This window comes from Callospermophilus lateralis, chromosome 10 (genome assembly GCF_048772815.1).
Source record: "Callospermophilus lateralis isolate mCalLat2 chromosome 10, mCalLat2.hap1, whole genome shotgun sequence".
Taxonomy (NCBI): Eukaryota; Metazoa; Chordata; class Mammalia; order Rodentia; family Sciuridae; genus Callospermophilus; species Callospermophilus lateralis.
In genome coordinates, this window is record NC_135314.1 from 26,747 (window position 1) to 32,030 (window position 5,284).

The 5,284-nt window shown below is 44.1% G+C and overlaps 1 long non-coding RNA gene across 1 annotated transcript; it reads right to left on the bottom strand.

The window, feature by feature from the left end:
- Nucleotides 1–218: 218 nt before the first annotated feature.
- Nucleotides 219–2,499, bottom strand: LOC143387849 (uncharacterized). Its single transcript, XR_013155618.1, has 3 exons — nucleotides 2,409–2,499; nucleotides 1,548–1,617; nucleotides 219–397 (listed from the first exon to the last, which is right to left on the bottom strand). It is a non-coding gene; the product is annotated as an uncharacterized LOC143387849 (long non-coding RNA).
- Between the last annotated feature and the right edge of the window lie 2,785 nt (nucleotides 2,500–5,284).

Here is a 5,284-nt window from a genome sequence, read left to right on the forward strand (position 1 = left end):
GGCTGGAGGTAATGTGGAATGTGAACTCCTTGCATAACCCCAAGAGGCCCCTGCACACTGTGCCTGCACAGGGGCTCCATGCTGCCCTCCTCAAATGCACATGCTAAGAGTGACGTAGAACGTTGAGTCCCCGACTCCAGAGGGCTCAGCACAGAGCTCCTGGAGGTCCCCACACAGGTGGCCTGCAGCTGCACACGGCTCTGCTTGCCAGCTGCTGGGAGTCTCTGTCCTGGGGTCCCCGTGGTCATGGTGGCAGAGTGCAGCTTGTGCTGTGGGCAGGGGCAGGCAGTGCTGTGAACAGGAAGGCCGTCCTGGGGCTCGAGCCTCCATCCTGGGAGTGAGGCCTGTGTGGAGTTGGTCCTGGCCTAGTGGTCAGTCCTGGAGAGGGGCAGCTGGCCTGGGAAGAGGGAGAGACCTGGTCTCAGGTGCAGCCCCTGATACAGGGTGCTGAGGGGCCAGGCAGGGACCTTAGGGAGGCCAAGCAGGGGCCCAGGAAGTGGGCATCCTCCTGCTGACCACCACTGTCCGCTCAGGGGCTGGGAGTCCAGGAGGCAACTGTGTGGGAGACCAACTTTGACGTGACTGAGTCACACTCCCCCGCTGGGTGCTGAGGCGCTCAGTCACAGAAATGTGGCAGAGCTTTCCCCACCTTCTTGGGTTCAAGGGTCGGTGTCTGGGGCATAGATTTGTCTTGCTACAGCCCATGGGTGGACCTACACTCACCTGTTCCTTTGTGATATAACCCTTGCCCTGTTTAGGGTAGAATCTTCCATGGAAGTGCCTTGTGGGTCCCCTTCTCTTACTGTGTCCTTGGGTGTGGCCTACCCAGGTGTCAGTCAACCTGCTGACAGTGGACATCATGAAGATAGACTCAGTCCCCTGAAACCTGACCCCTTGCCTCATTTGAATAGCTTCTCCTCAATAAAAGGGGTCAGTGCATGCTCTCTCTCTCTCTTCCTGAGGACCCTTAAGGTCAGAGGAGCCGTCACAACGACCCCAAAGAAAAAGGTATTTGTATCTCTTGTGTGGTCATTTTGCACAGCCCAGTCAGCCCAGTTTACCTGGAGTGGCCCCTGAGCCTTTTAGTTGCAAGAAGAGAAACCTGGCACATGATTTTGGAAATTCAAATGGAAATGAAACCCATTAAACACTATTTGTCAAAAAGTGGTGATTTAACAAGCTTTGAAAACTATATTCAGTGAAACAGAAGAAAATCCATGTAATCTTTGTGATACTGTGTGTGTGTGTGTGTGTGTGTGTGTGTGTGTGTGTGTTCTGGAACTGGGGACCAAATGCAGGGCAGCACACATGGTGGACAACCTCAGCTACATACAACCTCAGCTACAATACTCAGCTACATCCCTAGCCCTTGGTGATGAGTTTTAACACACAATACTAAAAGTAAATTGGCAGAAGAAAATATTGATAGCATGGACTTTATAAAATCAAATTTTTACCAAGTGTGGTGTTGCATGCCAAGAATCCTAATTACTCAAAAGGATGAGGCAGGGGGGCTGGGGATGTGGCTCAAGCGGTAGCACACTCACCTGGCATGCGTGCGGCCCAGGTTCAATCCTCAACACCACATACAAACAAAGATGTTGTGTCCGACGAAAACTAAAAAAATCAATATTAAAAAATTCTCTCTCTCTCTCTCTCTCTCTCTCTCTCTCTCTCTCTCTCTCTCTCTCTTTAAAAAAAAAGGCTGAGGCAGGGAGATTGCAAATTCAAGGCCAGCCTGGGAGATTTTTAAAGGGATGGGGTATAGCTCAGTGGTAGAGCACCTGCCTGGCATATGTGAGGCCCTGGGTTCAATCCCCAGCATCACATGAAAAAATTAAATTGTATACTCTGTGAAAGACAGAACAAAAAGAAAAGCTATAGACTGAGATAAATTATTTACAACATGAAATTCTCTTGTGCAGAAACCTCTTGTGAAGAAGCATACCACATAACTCAGGCAGACAAGGCCATCGAGGAGGTGCAGCTAACTCCCTGTTCCTTAAGTGTGGGCCCTCTATAATGACTTCCTCCAGAAACACAATAGGGACATGCAGAGAACAGTAACTCCACAGTCAGAAACTTGAAAGGCACTCCCCAGCCAGCTGAGCACACTCAGTACTAAAGTGACATTCACCTTGAGGGCTTGAGATGACAGAGCAGCTCTCCACCTCTGTGACCTGCTTGCCCCAGACCCACAGCCCCAGGATAAATATGAGAAAAACATGGAAACTTGAAAGGCACTCCCCAGCCAGCTGAGCACACTCAGTACTAAGGTGACATTCACCTTGAGGGCTTGAGATGACAGAGCAGCTCTCCACCTCTGTGACTGCTTCCCCCAGACCATGGCCCAAGTCTAGATGTGAGGAAAAACAAGTAAACCCCAAAGTAGAACAATCTACAAATACCTGACAGGTCCTCCCCATGTGCCGAGGTCACTGGAACAAGGAAGTTCAGAGAAACTGTCACCCCAAGAGGAGTCTACAGAGACATGTTGACTAGATGTCATTTGGGGTCCTGGATGGGGTCCTGGAACAGGAAGAGGCAGAACTGAGAATCCAGAGGAAATACAACTTCAGTTATTTATAGCATACTAGTGTTTATTCTTCATGACAAATGGTCTAAGATGTTAATACATCTGAGATAGTGCACCTAAGTCATCACAAGGGCAAAGTCAGGTTGAGGCTTCCTTTGAAATTTCTGTATAAAGATAAAGATACTCAAATAAAACTTTAAACATGACTACATTTCCAGGCTGGGTTGTGGCTCCATGGTAGAGAGCTCACCTAGCATGCACAAGGCACAAGGACATGCCAGTCACATGCCTGTCATCCCAGTTACTTGGGAGGCTAAGGCAAGAGGATCATACATTTGAGGCTCACCTGGGCAATACAGCAAGACCATGTCTCAAAATTAAATTTTAAAAAGGGCTAGGGATATATGTAGCTACGTGCTTGCCAAGCACATACAAGGCCCTGAGGTCAACACCCAGTGTGAACAAAAACTCTCCAGGCCACACAACTGATCACAGACAACCATTGCAGGAATAGAACAGGGAAGAAGCCATTATATCAACCTCCCAAAAATAATTAAAGTAAACCTGCACTTTGTTCAGCTCACAATGCTAACATATCTAACCTCTGCTTCTACTAATTTAAATATGATAATATTTTAAATATGATAGCTTTTTAAATATGATAAAAAGTGTATGTACTTTTCTAATAAACCCAGCAGATGTGCAATATACTCAACTCTGCTCTAAAAGCCAACTTATAAGCACATAGGGGCACAATCATTAGGATAAAATGTAATTATGGCACTTCACATGAAATAACTCTTAGTGTTAATAAACATATAACCTCAAAAGAAGAAATTCAAATTTCTGAACTCAAAACATAATGGTATATTTTCAATGATACTTCAAACAGATACAAAACACAAACAGAGTTCTCCAACAAGAATTCCTGGCAATATACAAAGCATCATGCTCATCAGAAGACCCAATCCCTTGCTTGCAATGAATAAGAAAACAACTTTTTATAAATGTAAAACTTTAGGGCCTGAGGATGTTGCTCAGTGGTAGAGCACTTGCCTAGCATATGTGAGGCACTGGCTTCGATTCTCAGGACCACATAAAAATAAACAAATGTAGAACTTTAATAAGACATAGGGATATGCTTTCTAAATTGAAAAATAGAAAAGAAAATGTTTGTTTAAAAATTTATTTTTAGTAAAAAATATTTCTTAATTACACAACTCAGCTATTGACTTGTCTCTTCCACATTGTAACGACTTGGATCCTAAGGAAACTTCATCTACAGTGGTTTTAAAAATCATGCAGTGGATGGGCTGGGGATGTGGCTCAAGCGGTAGCGTGCTCGCCTGGCATGCATGCGGCCCAGGTTCGATCCTCAGCACCACATACAAACAAAGATGTTGTGTCCGCCGAAAACTAAAAAATAAATATTAAAAAATTCTCTCTTAGAAAAAAAAAAAAAAAAAGAATCATGCAGGGGACTGGGATTGCTGCCCAGTGATAGAGCACTCACCTAGCATGTGCAAGACCCTGGGTTCAATCCTCAGCACCACATATAAATAAAATAAAGGTACTGTGTACAACTAAAAAATAAATATTAAAAAAAGGATCAGGTGGGGTTGTGGCTCAGCGATAGAGTGCTTCCTTAGCATGTGCGAGGCCCTGAGTTAGATCCTCAAAAGCACATAAAAATAAATAAAGGTTAAAAAAAAAAGAATCATGCAATATAATAGTTGACATTGAAATTTTTTCTTAGAAAAATTTCATCTACATCTGGAAGAGATATTGTGAGATATATATATATATGTGTGTGTGTGTGTGTGTGTGTGTGTGTGTGTGTGTGTAAATACATAATGTTTTTGAACATATCTCTGGATACCTCTGATGCTTGAGTTCTAGCAAATGACATTGTGTGTGTGTGTGTGTGTGTGTGTGTGTGTAAAAATATATGTGTGTGTGTATGGTGCTGGGATGGAACCCAAGGCCTCTCAATTGCTAGGCAAGTGCTCTGTCACTGAGCTGCATACCCAGTACGCAAAGACATCTCAATAAGCAGAAAATAATTAAAATCATTTAAGATTATCATGAGAATTTTCAAACAAGACAAGTTTCTCAATGGAAAACCAAGAAAGCAAAAAGCATATTTTAAAAATATTGCTGAGGGAAAACAGCAGAAGTTCACAGGATTAAGAATTCTGTAGAAAATTAAAAAGAACTGAAAACCTGGTGGACATGGGGCATTTCCTAGGAAATACAGACATTGCAAAACAACTAAATTAAGAAAACTCGATCGATCCATTAGCATAGCAAAGTTGGAACTGCTGCTGGGAGATCTCCCACTGGAAAAGACCCTGGGATCATTAGGTCTCACAGCTAAGTGTTACCTGCCCTTTCACAAATTCTGATTTTATTTCAAATGTTTATGATCTAGATAAAAAAAAAAAAGGTGACTTTCCTAAATTCAGTTCATGTTCCATCAAAGCCTAATATAGTCAAGATATTTCATCCATGTAGAACGTCAATGTTTATTCAACAGGCTATTTTGTGCACCACTGCAAATGTACTGTCAATTAGTGCCATGAGCTGTGGCTGAGAGAGGCAGGGCCTGGAAACAGGGTAGGGTCTGGAGGAGGGCCACAGTCTGGACAGGGCAGGGATCTGGAGAAGAGATGTGGGGGCCTTGGGGGAGGGGTCTAGGCAGAGTCTATGGAGGATGTGGTCTGGGGGATGGGGTGGGGTCAGGAGAAG